Genomic DNA, 19,839 nt, shown 5'->3' with positions numbered 1-19,839 from the left:
CGCCGGGATAGGGCTCGAGGCATTACCAGGATTTCACATTCATAAACATATTAAATCAAGTCACTAAGTTGCGCTCTAATTTAAAACTTCTCAAATATGTATATCCTTTCCCTTAAACAAGCCTTCGAGACCTAAAACATGTCTAGACGTGGCACGGGACAAAACTGAGAATGTTTGATAAACTTTGGGCACCTTGGAAAATTTCTTTTAACTTGAAGTGTCACACGCCCGTGTGAATTGGGACACGCCCGTGCAATCACCCCGTGTCCAAAACTTGAGCGTTCTGTTAAATTCACATGGCCAAGACACACGCCCGTGTGTCTAGCCCGTGTTCATTTAACAGGCTTACAATTTTAGATGCAGGGGACACATGACCATGCCACACGCCCACGGGTGTGGCCCGTGTGTCACACACGGCCTAGGCACACGCCCGTGTACCCAACCGTGTAGACACTCTTACGCTATTTTCCAAGCCTATGGTCACCACCTTTTAACACTTATAATTAATGAATATTAAAAACAAAGTAAAACATAATTATGCTATCATAAATGATCTTTGCAAAAACTCATTGCATGGAAACCTCATATCATTGGTTTCGTACATGCTAGGTTATTTCCCATCTTGTATTCATGTGTTGTCATACCACTTTAATACATTTAAGATTGTCTCGTTCTTATGACTCATTTCCAATTGGAATCCAACCATCGCACATGATTACAAACTTGCATGGAAATTTTGTAGGTCATAGCCTACTTCAAAACAAGCCGATCTCTATGGCCATAAAAAAAGATAGATTTATCTTTACAAACCTTCATTTGGAAAATCAAATGACACATATAACAAAATACTCAAAAGACCTATACATGCCATTGAACAATTTAGAAATGTCTTTATACCAAAGCTTGTCTATTTGATAGTATGCTGACTCTTCAACCGTCTTCGAATCTTTACGAGTCCTCGAGCTTTGTGAGAGACGGGGAAAAGAGAGGGGTAAGCATTTAAATACTTAGTAAGTTCGAATAACCGGAAAGTAAACTTACCAAGTAATTATCATGCAATCAAATTGGGCAATAAATTCAATGAGCATAGGATGGCTTCCCTATCACTTACACTCAATCACTGAGTTAGTCACATAATAATGCACTATGAAAGTTATCTTAGATGAGCTCTTCATTTAACATCTCATTTGTATATATATATCACATTAATCTTGGTGAGTTTCTAGGAAATCTTGATGGAATACCCATTTACTGCCAATTCGTACAATGATCGTTTCAGATATGCACTCCCGCGAACCTCACATCTTATGGCGGGATTACCAGTCTAGGCTAAATCCCCCATTTTATAAACTCATAAGGTGATGTCAAGATTACCAGTCCAGGCTAAATCCTTTATAACGACAAACACCTTTATTGAGCTCGGATCTAAATTACCAGTCCAGGCTAAATTCAGATCCTAATCGGATTACCCGTCCGGGCTAAATCCATAATGCACACATATTCTTCGGGAGGCTCGACCATTCAAAGGAACACCCGTCCGGGCTAGATCCTTTTATAAATGAGATCAACAGATTACCTTTCCGGGCTAAATCCTTACTGCAACACATGCAGGACCTCATTACACACGTCAATCAGGGTTTATCCATCGAATTCCCTTTTTAACCTTAACCGAGACATTTATCACAATTTATACTTAAACATGCATTTCATAGAATTTCATGTTATTAATAAATGCAATCATCATGCATTCATAAATCATATAATTAGGCACATTGAGTGTTTACTTTAAGTTATCCGAACTTACCTGGCATTCGTTGCGGTGTTGTGTTTCGATTATTTCGAAACCTTTTATTTTCCTCGATCGACCTCCATAATTTGTTCCTCAGGGTCTATAATAATAATAATAGATCATTAACACTCCAAATTATACATTTCAAGTCTAAATTCCACCCCGGTCTAAATGACTGTTTTACCCCTAACCTTTCACATTTTTACGATTTAGTCCTTAGGCTCGTACAATGAAACGCATGCAATTTCTACCTTACTCAAGCCTAGCCGAACACTTTTCCCTGTTATGGTAGCCCACATTTTCCATTATTTTCACATTTCTACCACACATTTTACAACTTTTGCAAAAAAGGTCCCTTTTGGGGTTTTTCATGAAAATCACCTAGAAAAAGTTGTTTAACACACTTCAAACTTTCATATTCCTCCGTAAAACATCAAAATACTAGTAAATCATGCATGGGTAAATTTTTAAGCATGAAACCTAGCATGAAATATGGGAAGAAATAGAGAGAGCAAGCTATCGGGATTTCAAAATTATAAAGAACATTAAAAATGGGGCTTGAGAGCACTTACTATTGAGCTTGGAAAACTTGAAAACCCTAGCTATGGAAACCCTAGAAATTTTGACAGCATGGAGAAGAAGACTGGCTGATTTTTGGTTTATTTTTCCCATTTTATTTCACTTAAATGCCAAATGACCAAAATGCCCTTAAGCCGTTTCTTTGAAATTTCATCCATGCAAGCCCATTTTAGTCCAAAAATTTAGAAATTGGGTAATTTGCTCCCCAGGACCTTCTATTTTATAATCTAAAGCAATTCATGCAAATTTCTTCTAGAATCCAAGTTTTGCAATTTATTCAATTTAGTCCCTAATTTTCCAATTGGGCACTTACTCAAAGAATTCCTTCATGAAACTTTAACACATGCATAGTCTCATATTCTAAGCCTCGTAATAACCATAAAATAAATATTTTGATGTCAGATTTGTGGTCCCAAAACCACTATTCCGACTAAGCCCTATTTTGGGATGTTACATTTCTCCCCCCAGGGACTTTCGTCCTTGAAAGTCTTACCAGTGAACAGATTCGGCTATTGGCTTCTCATGGTTTCTTCCGGTTCCCATGTACTCTCTTCTACACCATGTTGATGCCATAAAAATTTTACTAAGGCCACATCTTTATTCCTCAGCTGTTTAACCTCACGAGCCAATATCTTAACTGGTTCCTCTCCATGGGTCATGTTCGGTCGAATTTCAACCTTAGTCGGCGAAATCACGTGAGAGGGGTCTGATCGGTATCGCCTTAACATAGATATGTAGAACACACCGTGAATCATTTCCAGTTCAGGTGGCAATGCCAAACGATAGGCTAACGGTCCAGCTCTTTCAATGATCTCATACGATCCGATAAATCGCAGACTCAGTTTGCCTTTCTGGCCAAATCTCAATACCTTTTTACATGGAGACACTTTCAAGAATACTCTATCTCCAACTTGAAACTCAATTTCCTTTCCTTTCAAACCAGCTCATGAATTTTGCCTATCCAATGCCGCTTTCAAAGAGTCTCGTATCACTTTAACTTTCTCTTCAATTTCTTTAATCAAATCAACTCTGTGAATATGATTTTCATTAAGTCCTGTCCAATACAATGGAGTTCGGCACTTCCTGCCATACAAGGCCTCATAAGGTGCCATCTTCAAACTCGTCTGAAAACTATTCTTGTAGGTGAATTCTACTAGCAGCAAATATTTTTCCTAGCTACGCTGAAATTCAAAGATGCAACATCGCAACATATCCTCAAGAATCTGAATCATCTGCTTAGACTGACCATCTGCCTGAGGGTGAAAAGCTGTACTAAAGCTTAACTTCGTACCCAAGGCTTCTTGTAATTTCTTCCAGAATCTCGAAGTGAACCTCGGGTCTCTGTCAGAAATAATCGACAGTGGTACCCCATGCAATCTTACAATCTTAGAAATGTACAAGTCAGCCAATCTATCGAGGGAGTAATCTATCCTCACCGGAATGAAATGAGCCAATTTCGTCAACTTATCCACTACAACCCATACAACATCTTTCTTCTTCGGAGTCAATGGCAATCTTGTCACAAATCCATTGTAACTCTATCCCACTTCTATTCGAGGACCATCATAGGTTGTAGCAATCCTGAAGGCACTTGATGTTCAGCTTTAACTTGCTGACATACTAAGCATTTCGACACAAATTCAGAAATATCTCTTTTCATGCCGTTCCACCAGTACATTTTCTTCAAATCGTTGTACATTTTGGTACTTCCCAGGTGAATTGAAAAACGGCTGTTATGTGCTTCTTGCAAAAATTTCTGAATAAGTTCATTATTTTTGGATACACAAACCCTATCTCTGAACATCAAACATCCATTATAACCAATCCAAAAATTTGATTCAATACATGACTTACATTGAGTTCTTTTAGCTTGCAATTCATCATCATTAGTTTGAGCATCATAGATTTCCTGAAGGAATGTCGACCTAGCCTCTACCTCAGCCAAGACTGAACCATCATCAAGCAATGCCAAACGAGCATCCATGGCCCTTAATGCAAACAAGAATTTTCTACTCAACGCGTCAGCGACCATATTCGCCTTTCCCAGGTGATAGTCAATAATCAGTTCGTAATCCTTGATTAACTCTAGCCACCTCCGCTGCCTCAAATTTAATTCTTTTTGAGTCATTAAATACTTCAAACTTTTATGGTCAGTGAATATACAACAAGCCTCACCATATAAATAATACCTCCAAATTTTCAAAGCAAAAATGATGACAGCAAGTTCTAGGTTGTGTGTAGGATAATTCTTCTCATGCGGCTTCAACTGTCGTGAGCATAGGCTATGACCTTCCCATCTTGCATAAGTACACAACCTAGTCTATTTGAGGACGTGTCACTGTAGACTACAAATTATTTTCTTGACTCAGACAATACTAAAACAGGAGCTTCAGTTAATAGTGACTTTAATTTTTCAAAACTTTGTTGGCACTTTTTTGTCTATTCAAACTTAACGTTTTTCTATAACAATCTAGTCATTGGAGTTGCTATCATGGAGAATCCTTTCACAAATCTTTGATAATAACTGACTAAGCCCAAAAAGCTTCTAACCTCGATTACATTCTTAGGTGGTTTTCATTCGATGATAGCAGAAATCTTACTTGGATCAACTCGGATGCCTTCCTCCGAAACAATATGACCCAAAAATCCAACTTCCTAAAGCCAAAACTCACTCTTGCTAAACTTAGCATACATCTGCTTTTCCCGCAAAGTCTGCAACACAATTCTCAAGTGCTTTGCATGTTTTGACTCATCTTGGGAATAAATCAAGATGTCGTCAATGAACACAATAATAAACTTATCCAAATATGGCCGGAAGATACTATTCATTAGATCTATGAATACGGCCAGTGCATTCGTTAACCCAAATGGCATGACGAGAAATTCATAATGATCGTACCTCGTTCTGAAAGCTGTCTTAAGTACATCTGATTCTTTAACTCGCAGCTAATAATAGCTGGACCTCAAGTCTATCTTAGAGAACATAGTGGCTCTTCTCAACTGATCCAATAAATCTTCGATCCTTGGTAAATGATACTTATTCTTGATAGTTACCTTGTTCAGTTGGCGGTAATCTACGTATAACCTCATCGGACCATCTTTCTTCCTTACAAATAGAACGGGAGCACCCCAAGGTGAAAAGCTCGGCCTTACAAAACCTTTATCTGTCAGCTCTTGCAACTGTGCTTTCAAATCTCTCAGTTTAGTTGGTGGCATCCTATATGGAACAATTGAAATAGGAGCTGTCCCCGGTATCAATTTAATGCCAAACTCTATTTCTTTTTCAGGGGGTAGTCTGGGTAATTCCTCTGGAAACACATTTGGATACTCACATACTATCGGCACAGACTCAATCTTTAACTCTGTTTCCTTAGTGTTCAATACAAATTCAAGGTAGGCTTCATACCCTTTCATCATATATCTCTGAGCGACCATTGCCGTGATTACAACCAGCGACGAACCCAATTCTCTTGAATCGACCTGTAAAATCTCATCATCCGGGCATTTCAATTTAATATGCTTACTACTACAATTTACAATCACATCATGTAGGGCTAACCAATCAATACCAAGTATTACATCAAACTCATCAAAAGGTAACAACATAAGGTCAGCCGGAAAACAATGGCCCTGAATCGTCAAAGGACAATTCTTACAGACTTTATCAACCATGACTGATCTACCTAGTGGGTTCGACACTTTAATAATAAATTCAGTAGGCTCAATGAGTATGTTCATTTTAGATACCAAGCTCATGCAAATGTATGAATGCGTCGACCCCAGGTCAATTAGAGCAATAACACTTATATTAAAAAGGGAAAAAGTACCAGAAATAACATCAGGAGCAGAGGCTTCCTCTCGGGCATGTATTGCATACGTTCTTGCTGGGGCTCGAGCCTCTAGTTTTGCAACGTTTTTACCCGCAACTCGACTGCCACTGGCACTTCTAGGATATCTCAGAGGCCTACCCCATGAAACGGGGTACTCGACTTCGGGGCTACTTCTACTTCTTTCCCGAATCGCTCTGGGCAGTCCCTGAGAAAGTGGTCAAGAGATCCAAATCTAAAACATGCACCGCTCTTCACTCGACATTCTCCGTAGTGAATTTTTTTGCAACTCTTACACTTCAAATTTTGATCATCTACACTCTCCACACTAGTTACCATCGGGGAGGAAGACTTTTGGCGTTGTCGTTTAGAGCTTCTCGCTCTACCCGAATATCCTACCAATGAAGTAGAGCATTTATATTTGCTCATTGATTTCTTTGTGGGAAACGAGAGTGTTTTACCGCTAGACCTCTTGCTTGTGACTCGAGCCTCTCTCTTTGCTTGCTTTCTTTCGTTGTTAAGTTCCTCGGACTTCTTGGCCCGATCAGCAAATGCGGCAAACTCCCGTATTTCCAGGATTCTAATCAACAACTTAATTTCCTCATTCAGACCTTCCTCGAAGCGTTTACACATTTCCGACTCAGTTTGGACCCATTTAGTTGCGTACTGAGTTAGCCTCACAAACTCTCGTTCGTATTCTGCTACAGTCTTGTTCCCTTATTTGAGTTCCAGGAACTCCTTTCGCTTCGAGTCTAGAAACCGTTGCCTAATGTATTTCTTCCTAAACTCCACTTGGAAGAAATCCTAAGTGATATTTTCCTTTGGCACTACCGAGGATACAGTCTTCCACCAATGATACACAGTATCTTTCAGGAGGGATACGACACACTTTAAACACTCCTCAGGTGTGCACGACAAATCATCTAACACTCGTGTAGTGTTTTCGAGCCAAAACTCAGCCCTTTCAGTATCATCATCAACTTTAGCTCTGAATTCCTCAGCCCCATACTTTCTAAGCTTATCAATAAGGGCTTTACCAATTCTTACCGGTGCCATACCTCGTGGCACATCCTAATCAGGTTGATTAGGGGGCGAAGGAGGTCTTAGTATGTTGGGGTGATTCCTCAAGTAATCCCCAAACCATTCGTCCATCATATCAAAGAAGGCGGCTTAGTCCTCTTCCCAGCCTTCAGACATAAGCCTTCTACTACTACTAGATACAGCTCGTTGTACGGAAGCTGGAGCATGGCTCTCGGCTCCCTCAAACTCATATTGTGCTTGATTGGAAGACGTTTACTATATTCAAAATAATTTGAACAGTTAGGAAACGTAACACTATCAATATTCGAATAATAGCATGTATAACAAACCTCAATACTCTCTACGGTAGTCCTAGAACTGACTAAATCGTAGCTCTGATACCACCAAATGTAACACCCCTCATCCGTGTCTGACACCGGGATAGGGCTCAAGGCATTATCGGGATTTCACGTTTATAAACATATTAAATCAAGTCACTAAGTTGTGCTCTAATTTAAAACTTTTCAAATATGTGTATCCTTTCCCTTAAACAGGCCTTCGAGACCTAAAACATGTCTAGAGGCGGCGCGAGACAAAACCGAGAACGTTTGATAAACTTTGGGCACCTTGGAAAATTTCTTTTAATTTGAAGTGTCACATGCCTGTGTGACTTGGGACACGCCCGTACAATCACCCCGTGTCCAAAACTTGAGCGTTCTGTTAAATTCACACGGCCAAGACACACGCCTATGTGTCTAGCCCGTGTTCATTTAACAGACTTACCATTTTAGATGTAGGGGACACACGACCATGCCACACGCCCATGGGTGTGGCCTATGTGTCACACATGGCCTAGGCACACGCCCGTGTACCCAACCGTGTAGACCCTATTAGGCTATTTTCCGAGCCTATGGTCACCACCTTTTAACTCTTATACTTAATGAATATTAAAAACAAAGTAAAACATAATTATGCTCTCATAAATGATCTTTGCAAAAACTCATTGCATGGAAACTTCATATCATTGGTTTCGTATATGCTAGGTTATTTCCCATCTTGTATTCATGTGTTGTCATACCACTTTAATACATTCAAGATTGGCTCGTTCTTATGACTCATTGCCAATTGGAATCCAACCATCGTACATGATTACAAACTTGCATGGAAATTTTGTAGGTCATAGCCTACTTCAAAACAAGCCGATCTCTATGGCCATAAACAAAAAGATAGATTTATCTTTACAAACCTTCATTTCGCAAATCAAATGATACATATAACAAAATACTCAAAAGACCTATACATGCCATTAAACAATTTAGAAATGTCTTTATACCAAAGCTTGTCTATTTGATAGTATGCTGACTCTTCAACCGTCTTCGAATCTTTACGAGTCCTCGAGCTCTGTGAGAGACAGGGAAAAGAGAGGGCTAAACATTTAAATGCTTAGTAAGTTCGAATAACCGGAAAGTAAACTTACCAAGTAATTATCATGCAATCAAATTGGGAAATAAATTCAATGAGCATAGGATGGCTTCCCTATCACTTACACTCAATCACTGAGTTAGTCACATAACAATGCACTATGAAAGTTATCTTAGATGAGCTCTTCATTCAACATCTCATTTGTATATATATATCAAATTAATCTTGGTGAGTTTTTAGGAAATCTTGATGGAATACCCATTTACAGTCAATTCGTACAATGATCGTTTCAGATATGCACTCCCGCGAACCTTACATCTTATGGCGGGATTACCAGTCTAGGCTAAATTCCCCATTTTATAAACTCATAAGGTGATGTCGGGATTACCAGTCCAGGCGAAATCCCTTATAATGACAAACACCTTTATTGAGCTCGGATCTGAATTACCAGTCCAGGCTAAATTCATATCCTAATCGAATTACCCATCCGGGCTAATTCCATAATGCACACATATTCTTCGGGAGGCTCGACCATTCAAAGGAACACCCGTCCTGGCTAGATCCTTTTATAAATTAGATCAACAGATTACCCGTCAGGGCTAAATCCTTACTGCAACACATGCAGAACCTCATTACACATCTCAATCAATGTTTATCCATCGAATTCCCTTTTTAACCTTAACCGAGACATTTATCACAATTTATACTTAAACATGCATTTCATAGAATTTCATGTTATTAATAAATGCAATCATCATGCATTCATAAATCATATAATTAGGCACATTGAGTGTTTACTTTAAGTTATCCAAACTTACCTGGTATTCGTTTCGGTGTCGTGTTTTGGTTATTCCGAAACCTTTCTTCCTCGATCGACCTCCAGAATTTGTTCCTCGGGGTCTATAACAATAAAAATAGATCATTAACACTCCAAATTATACATTTCAAGTCTAAATTCCACCTCTGGTCTAAATGACCGTTTTGCCCCTAACCTTTCACATTTTTACGATTTAGTCCCTAGGCTCGTACAATGAAACACAAGCAATTTCTCCCTTACTCAAGCCTAGCCGAACACTTTTCCCTGTTATGGTAGCCCACATTTTCCATTATTTTCCCATTTCTACCACACATTTTACAACTTTTGCAAAAAGGTCCCTTTTGGGGTTTTTCATGAAAATCATCTAGAAAAAATTGTTTAACACATTTCAAACTTTCTTATTCCTCTATAAAAAATCAAAATACAAGTAACTCATGCGTGGGTAAATTTTTAAGCATGAACCCTAGCATGAAATATGGGTAGAAATAGAGAGAGTAAGCTACCGGGATTTCAAAATTACAAAGAACATTAAAAACGGGGCTTGGGAGCACTTACTATTGAGCTTGGAAAGCTTGAAAACCCAAGCTATGGAAGCCCTAGAAATTTTGACAGTATGGAGAAGAAGACTGGCTGATTTTTGGTTCATTTTTCCCATTTTATTTCTCTTAAATGCCAAATGACCAAAATGCCCTTAAGCCATTTCTTTGAAATTTCATCCATGCAAGCCCATTTTAGTCCAAAAATTTAGAAATTGGGAAAATTGCTCCCCAAGACCTTCTATTTTATAATCTAAAACAATTTCATGCAAATTGCTTCTAGAATCCAAGTTTTGCAATTTATTCAATTTAGTCCCTAATTTTGCAATTGGGCACTTACTCAAAGAATTCCTTCATGAAACTTTAACACATGCATATTCTCATATTCTAAGCCTCGTAATAATCATAAAATAAATATTTTGATGTCGGATTTGTGGTCCCGAAACCACTATTCTGACTAAGCCCTATTTTGGGATGTTACATTTTTACCAAGCCATTTTGCCACCCTTACTTGCACCAACCTACACAACAACAAGCTACACCAATCCAAACATATTCATACAACCAATTTAGCAACAAAAAAGTTATCAATATATCATTTACATGCAACCATCTACCACATACAAACATCACCTACTTATCAACTCAATCCATGCAAATTCTCACATTCATGAAAACATCATCATATGCATATATATACTTAAGCCAATATTAGCCAATTTCAATGGCCATTTACAAAATGAAATATCAACCATTAAAGCCAACACATTTGGCAAAATCAAATATGACACATAACAAAGACCAAGTCCCTATACATGCCATAGCTCAAAATATTGTAATCATAAGTACCCAAAATGATAATTTGATTGTGTGAATGGATCTCCGACTGTCTTCAATCCCTGAGCTAGCTTGGTGACGCTATAAGACAAGGAAAAAAGAAAGGGGAGTAAGGTTTAAAGCTTAGTAACTTTCTATGCAAATAATAGGCATCATACACACTTTAGCATAAATTTAACATGAAGTAAATTAATATAAATGTCATTGTAAAATATCATAATCAAACTTAACATAGATGTTATTAAAACCTTAACATCATAACTTACTCAATCATACCATATCGAGGGTTCATCACATGTCGAGCTCATTAAGCATGAGTTTTATGTACATACCTGTACCAACTTGAAACTTACCATAGTGTTTCACAACTTAAATATTGGTGTTAAGTTTCCCGTTGGACCACTTGGAATACTAAAGGATACTCGGGATATCTCACACGCATAGTACCGTACCAATGCCATATCCTAGATATGGTCTTACATGGGATCTCATATTGATGCCAATAGCCTAGCTGTGGTCTTACACGAAGTCTCGTATTGATGCCATATCCTAGATATGGTCTTACACATAATCTCAACTAACCCTAATGTCATGACATTTGTATCCTAACTATTCCTAAGGTTCAACTGGGATTTTCTTGCTTGTCGAACTTTTCAATTACGTTCAAAGAGTAAATTAAAATTCATACGATACTAAAGCAATTAAAGTATAAATAATGATGCATTATTTACATACGAACTTACCTCGGTACAAAAATAGTAGAAAATGATCTAATTGTCAAACACCTTATTCTTTCCCCGATCAAGGTCCGAACTTCATTTTTCTTGATGTATAATAGCAAGTTTAACTTATTTAATATTCATATTACTCAAATTAGTCCAAACATCACATTATGGAAAAATTACCTTTTTGCCCTTAAAGTTTCACATTTTTACAAATTAGTCCCTAGGCTCGTAAAATGAAATGTATTCAATTTCTTTGTTACCAAGCCTAGCAGAACCATATACATGCTCATATCAGCCTGCATTTCTCATCAAATCAGATTTTTACTATCCATTTTAGATCTTTTTACAAATTGGTCCTTTTTAGGTATTTTCATGAAAAATCACTAGTAAAAGTTGTTTATTACAAATCAAACTTTCATTTTCTACCATTAAACATCAAAACATATGAAAGTCACACATGGGTAAATTTTTAAACATGAACCCTACTTCAAAAAAATGGTAGAAATGGGAATATCGGGTGAATATGACTTCAAAAACGTAAAGAGCATTAAAAACCAGGCTAGGATGTACTTACAATCAAGCTTGAAAGATGAAACAACCCTAACTATGGAGAGCTTGAAAATTTCGGCAAAGGGTTGGAGAAGATGAACAAATTTTGGCTTTATTTTCCCTTTTTATTCTTTTATTTACCAAATAACCAAAATGCCCTTTTTGCCAAACTTTAAAATTTTATCTCACCATGTCCATTTTTGTCCACTAACTTAAAAAATGGTCTAATTATCATATGAGGACCTCTAATTTAAAATCTCATGGAAATTGGACACCTTTAACATGTAGAACTCAACTTTTGCACTTTTTACAATTTAGACATTTTTACTAAATTGAGTGCCCAAACGTCAAAATTTTCGAATGAAATTTTCACGAAATTATTTTGTGAAAATGTAGACCATAAAAATCTAATAATGTGACAGCCCAAAGTTGACCCTAGTCAGGAAGTGGTTTCGGGACCGCTAAACCGAGTCACCGAAATGTTTGAATGTGATACTTATTGTGTAGAATATGTAATTATGAATGTGTGAAAATTTCAAGCTTCAATTTGGTTGATTTCATGTGAATTTAGTCAATAGGACTTATGTGAGAAAATTCTAAAATGTGATAGGTCAATGTGTGAGGACCTATTAGTGCATGTGGACAAAGGGGGGGACTTGCATGTCAAATTTCCCCCCCTAATGAGTAGTGGCCGGCCATGACAAGGAAGGATGGGCAAAACATGTCATGAAACATGTTTTGTTAGTGGAAGAATAAAATAAGGAGTATGGGTAATAAAGAAATGGAAAACAAAGGAAAAAAAAAAGTGTGTGTAGTGTTTGTCCCCCCATTGCCGTGAGCTAAAGAAGAGAAAGGGGGGATTTTGTTCATCCTTTTCTCATCTTCATGCTTGCCAAAAACTAGAAAGAAAAACAAAGAAAAATTTTCTCATCCTTTGGTTCATCCTTGGCCAAAAATTTTAAGGAGGAAAGAAGAAGAAAGGTGAAGAGACTCGGCCATGCATGTAGCTAGGCTAAGGTATGTTTGATGATGTTCCATGAGAGGCATGCATGTTTTAGTTGTTAGCTTGAGTTCTACCTAACCCATGGTCTAAATCTTGCTATGTGATGGAAATGGCACTTGACCATGGATGAATCATTCTTGGTTGATGTTTGATGTTGTGGTGATGAGGCATGAGGATGAGTTAAGATTCGGCCTAAGTGGAGGTTGTGTTAATGCCATTGCATGCAAAATATGAAGCTTGTTAATGATGCATGTGATGATGGCTTGATGATTCTTGAACCCCCTTTTTAGCATTTTTTTTTGTGTGAGCACATATGTGCATTGGTTGCTAAATGGAGAAGAATCGGCTAGCAAGATGTGTGCTAAGGCCGAATGTAACTTTGCATGTTAATGAGCAATGCATGTGTTAAATTGATGAAAAGGGGGAGGATGCTTTACTAGTGTGTATATGTGTGTATTAAGTGTTGAAATCGACCCCAAAAATGGACATGCATATTCGGCCAAGGGCTAAGAAATTAGCTAATATGTTGTGTTGATGCATGATTTTTGCATGTATGAGACTTTAATGTCTAATGTATAAATATGGGCTAAGTGCCTTGTGTTCATCTTTTGATACCTAAATGATGAAATCAATTTATTTGTTTGATTAAGCTCAAGAGCAAAGGGGAAATAAAACCGATAAAGGGAAGGAAAAAGTGGTTGAATAGCTAGCGGAATCGTTCGACAACACCCGAGGTAAGTTCTTGAGTAAGAGAGCTTAAATTTCGATGTGATTAAATCATGCTCTATGTGTGGCTATTAAGCCGAATGTGCAAGGACAATATGTGCCTTATGTTTGAGTTTCGTAAACGAAAATGAAATATGAATGTACCATGAATTATTGTTAGATGTGCATGATTAATTGAATGCTGTCCGGGCTAAGTCCCGAAGGCTTTGTGCTAAGCGAATATATCCGGACTAAGATCCGAAGGCCTTTGTGCGAGATACTAAATCCGGGTTAAGTCCCGAGGGCATTCGTGCGAGTTATTAAAGCCGGGTTAAGTCCCGAAGGCATTCGTGCGAGTTGTTAAATCCGGGTTACGTCCCGAAGGCATGGTGTGAGTTACTAAAACCGGGCTATGTCCCGAAGGCATTTGAACGAGGAGCTATATCCGGTTAAATCCCGAAGGTACGTGATTTGGTAATGAATGAGCTTGCTGTAAAATTCCAGCGAATACTCGAAAAACATCCCAATATGGGGATATGTTACGTATGTGTTGAATTAAATCGAGCCCTTACAAATAAATGTTCGCTCAGTTGATAAACGAGCTATTGGCCTTCGGCTAAGTTAGTCTATTGTGTATGTGCATAAGGGTTGTTAATGTTGTGAAGCAAGTTTAATATCGATAAATTGCGTATTATGAAATATTCCGTTTAGCTAAATGTGTGATATTCTTTGGTTTATGCTGGAATTCCTTGCTCAAACTTACTAAGCATAAATTGCTTACTCGTTACATTGCTCCTCTGTTTTATAGATTTTTGGTTCTCCAGCTATCGGACTCGGGATCTTGAAGTCGAAGTCGCCCACACTATCAAAGGCTCTTTTGGGTACTATTTTGGTTGAATTTTGTTATGGCATGTATAGGACTACCCATTGTGGTCTTTCGAGTACTTTATGAAATGTATAAGTGTACAACCATGCGAAAATGGCTTGTAGAAGTGGAGTATGGCATTAGACCATTCGTATTTATGAATGTATAGATGGTTTCATGATGTAACTATGTTGGAATGGAAGTGTTGAGCAAATGATCAGCCACTAGAATGGCTAAGTATGATCATATGTGGGCTTATGTATGACAAGGCCCTAGTTGGTCCATGAAACCCCAAATTAGGTAAGGTTCACTTTGAAAACAGAAGCTGATAGCAGCAGTGGTGTGGATTGGAAAAATCACAAGAATTCGTAGGAGTGGAATTAAATAGTGAATAAATTATGTAATCGAACCTTGATGAATCTACTTTCATATGGAAGTAACGAAACAATTATAGGAACAGTACAGAAAGAGATATTCGGGTTCTTGTGGAACAGGGCCAGAACAGTTTCTGGATTCACTGTTCCGCCTTTGGAAATTCACTATAAATTGACCAGAGATAATTAGGGGTCATACCATATACGTATGGATTCCTCTCTGAGTCTAGTTTCCATAGAAACAAACGGCATCAGTATTGAAGCTCTGTGCAGAGAGATATCCCAGTCGTAATGGGAAAAGGTCAGTGTAGTCGACCCCTGTAACATGGGAGACTTTGACTAATAAACTGTACTAATTGGCCCAACCAAAAATTCTAGAAAAAAATCCATAGGTGGGGACATGAGTCTAGTTTCAGGGAAAAATCACAAAACTGATTTTTGAGTTGTGAAACTCAAGATATGATTTTTGAAGCGACTAGTACTCAGACTGGGCAGTGTCTGGAAAAATTTTTCAAAGTTTGTTAACATCTCGTGTCCGACTCCGGTGTCGGTCTCGGGTTCGGGGTGTTACATTTTATTGGTATCAGAGCTACGGTTTAGTCGATTCTAGGACTACCGTAATGTTTTGGGTCTAGCTGTACATGCCATTTTATGTGATTACTTGATAGTGTGGTGATTTCTGACAATCGTAAATGTGTTTATTTATGGTAATGGATCCCGATCGTGACCGAGAGGTAGCTGATGATCTTGAGAGTGTAGCGCCTGCTCCCGCACAAGGGACAGTGCCGGCAAACTCTCAACCTAATGCTAGTAATCAGAATGATGAAGCTAGACAAGCATTCTATAGCGTGATGAATGATTGGTTTAACCAATACATTCGAACTAATATGGCTGTTCCACAACCTCCATTCCCGACAAATACTACCCCCGCACCTACAATACCACCGGTAACGGACCAAATAAGGTCAAATAAGCCCCCAGTTGACAGAATCCGAAAACATGGGGCTACTGAATTTAAGGCTATGGATAGCGATGATGCCGAGCAAGCTGAATTTTGGCTGGACAACACTATCCGGGTACTCGATGAGCTATCTTGTACACCCGATGAATGCCTAAAGTGTGCTATCTCCTTGCTACGTGATTCTGCCTACTATTGGTGGAGTACTCTGACTTCTATTGTGCCCCGAGAGCAAGTAACTTGGGAGTTTTTCCAAACTGAGTTTCGGAAAAAGTATATCAGTCAGAGATTTGTTGATCAAAAACGGAAGGAATTTCTTGAGCTTAAGCAAGGCTCCATGTCGGTTACTGATTACGAGCGAAAATTTGTTAGACTTAGCAAATACGCTCGGGAATGTGTTTCGTCCGAAGCTATTATGTGTAAACGCTTCGAGGATGGGCTGAATGAAGATATAAAAATGTTCGTTGGCGTTCTTGAAATACAAGAGTTCGTGGTACTTGTTGAACGAGCTTGTAAAGCCGAAGAGCTTAGAAAAGAAAAGCAAAGAGTTGACGAGGGAACTGGAGAGTTTCGTAAAAGATCCTCGGGGAGGTCTCTTCAATAGACATCAAAGAGATTTCGAGATGATGCGGGCCAGTTTAGAGGCACTTCGGGCCTTTTTGGACGAGATCGTGATCGACCCCCTGTGGGTACACGAGGCACTTCGGTCGCCAGTGTTGGGAATGAACGTCGAGACAGGACGAAATGCCGATATTGCGGTAAATGGCATTCGGGGAGTTGTAGATTTCCTGACCGCTCCTGTTACAAATGCGGATCAGTGGACCACTTCATTAAAGATTGCCCGAGGTTGTCGGGACAGAATGCAAATCAGAGTGGGAGACCGGGTGCTACCACTGCTCGAGGTAGACCATCTGGAAATATGGGCAATGCTGGTGGTGGTCAGAGAGGATCTAGAGATGATATACCCAGATCCGAAGCCCGCGCGCCTGCTAGAGCTTATGCTATACGTGCCCGCGAGGATGCTTCTTCGCCTGATGTTATTCCCGGTACATTCACCCTCTTTGATACTAATGTAATTGCTTTGATTGACCCCGGTTCTACTCATTCTTACATATGTGAAACCTTAGCATCCAGTAAGACTTTACCTATTGAGTCTACTGAGTTCGTAATTCGGGTGTCAAATCCCTTGGGTCGTTACGTGCTTGTCGACAAAGTGTGTAAGAAATGTCCCCTGGAAATTCGAGGTTCCTGTTTCCCGGCGAACTTGATGCTCTTGCCGTTTGATGAATTTGATGTTATCCTTGGTTTGGATTGGTTGACCGCGCATGATGCGATTGTGAATTGCAAGAGCAAGACTATTGATTTGAGATGCGCAAATAACGAAGTAGTCCGAATTGAGTCTGCGGACTTAGAGGGGGTGCCAGCTGTAATATCAGCAATGTTGGCACAGAAATATGTAAGAAAAGGGTGCGAAGCATACCTTGCGTATGTACTTGGTGACAAAGAATTAGAAAAGAAACCCGAATCTGAGCCGGTGGTTTGTGAATACCCGGATGTTTTTTTGGAAGAATTACCGGGTTTACCACCTGTTCGGGAGGTAGAGTTTGGTATTGAGCTTGTACCTGGGACTACGCCGATTTCGATAGCTCCGTATCGTATGGCACCAACCGAGTTAAAGGAGTTGAAAGCTCAGTTGCAAGAACTGACGGATAGAGGTTTCGCTCGACCAAGTTTCTCACCTTGGGGTGCACCAGTATTGTTCGTGAAAAAGAAGGACGGAACCATGAGGTTGTGCATTGACTATCGTCAGCTGAATAAAGTGACGATAAAGAACAAATATCCGTTGCCGCGCATCGATGATTTGTTCGACCAACTGAAGGGAGCCTCAGTGTTCTCAAAAATAGATTTGAGATCGGGCTATTATCAGTTGCGAATCCGAGATTCAGATATTCCCAAAACTGCCTTCAGAACGAGATATGGTCACTACGAATTCTTAGTGATGCCGTTTGGGCTCACTAATGCCCCTGCAGTATTTATGGATTTGATGAATCGGATCTTCAGACCGTATTTGGATCGGTTCGTAGTGGTGTTCATTGATGACATTTTGGTCTATTCAAGAGACGAGACCGAACATGCTGAGCATCTGAGGCTAGTGCTGCAAATTTTGCGGGATAAGCAGTTATATGCTAAGTTCAGTAAGTGTGAGTTCTGGTTAAGAGAGGTTAGCTTCTTGGGTCATGTGGTATCCGCGTCGGGTATTCGAGTTGACCCGAACAAAATTTCAGCCATACTTGACTGGAAACCTCCGAGAAATGTTACTGAAGTTCGGAGCTTTTTGGGGCTCGCCGGTTATTACCGACGATTTGTGAAAGGTTTCTCGATGATAGCCACACCAATGACGAAGCTACTTCAAAAGGATGTTAAGTTCGAGTGGACGGAGAAATGTCAGAAAAGTTTCGACCAACTGAAAACTCATTTGACTGAAGCTCCAATTTTGGTGCAACCCGAATCAGGTAAAGAGTTTGTCATTTATAGTGACGCATCCCTACTTGGGTTGGGTTGCGTATTGATGCAAGAAGGTCGAGTCGTGGCCTATGCGTCGAGACAATTGAAGCCACACGAGAGGAATTATCCGACCCATGATCTCGAACTAGCTGCCATCGTGTTTGCTTTAAAAATATGGCGACATTATCTGTTTGGTGAGAAGTGCCATGTATTTTCGGATCACAAAAGTCTCAAATATTTGATGACTCAACGAGACTTGAATCTGCGACAAAGACGTTGGCTTGAGTTGTTGAAAGATTACGAGCTTGTCATTGATTACCACCCGGGAAAGGCTAACGTGGTTGCGGACGCCTTAAGCCGGAAGTCATTGTTTGCTTTACGAGCGATGAACGTGCATTTGTCTGTTCTACCAGACAGTGTGTTAGTAGCTGAATTAAAAGCTAAACCATTGTTGACTCACCAAATTCGTGAAGCTCAGAAAGTCGATGATGAATTGGTTGCAAAACGGGCTAAGTGTTTTCCGAACGAGGAATCGGAGTTTCAAATTGATGATGATGATTGTTTGAGGTTCAGAAATCGTTTGTGTGTTCCAAGGAATTCGGAACTCATTTCGATGATTCTGAACGAAGCCCATTGTAGCCGAATGTCAATTCACCCGGGGAGTACGAAAATGTACAATGATTTGAAACGTCAATTTTGGTGGCATGGTATGAAACGGGACATCTCTGACTTTGTTTCGAGATGTTTAATATGTCAACAAGTGAAAGCGGAACATCAAGTGCCTTCAGGATTACTCCAGCCGATCATGATACCCGAGTGGAAATGGGATCGAGTCACAATGGACTTTGTGTCCGGACTGCCCTTGTCAGCAAGTAAGAAGGATGCGATATGGGTTATTGTTGATAGACTGACTAAGTCGGCTCATTTCATCCCCGTACGTACGGATTTTTCATTGGAGAAACTAGCTGAATTGTACGTTTATCAAATTGTGAGATTACACGGGGTACCTGTTTCTATCGTGTCGGATAGAGATCCGAGATTCACCTCACGATTTTGGAAGAAATTGCAAGAAGCTCTGGGTACCAAGCTGCATTTTAGCACTGCTTTTCACCCCCAAACCGATGGTCAATCCGAGAGGATAATTCAGATACTTGAGGATATGTTGAGATGTTGCATCCTCGAGTTCAGTAGTTCATGGGAACGGTATTTACCTTTGATTGAATTCGCTTACAAAAATAGTTTTCAATCAAGTATTAAGATGGCACCTTACGAGGCTTTGTACGGTCGTAAATGCCGTACACCATTGTTTTGGACCGAGCTCGGTGAAA

The sequence above is a fragment of the Gossypium hirsutum genome, chromosome A10, assembly GCF_007990345.1.
Source record: "Gossypium hirsutum isolate 1008001.06 chromosome A10, Gossypium_hirsutum_v2.1, whole genome shotgun sequence".
NCBI lineage: Eukaryota > Viridiplantae > Streptophyta > Magnoliopsida > Malvales > Malvaceae > Gossypium > Gossypium hirsutum.
Note: the sequence above shows the minus strand (reverse complement) of the source record.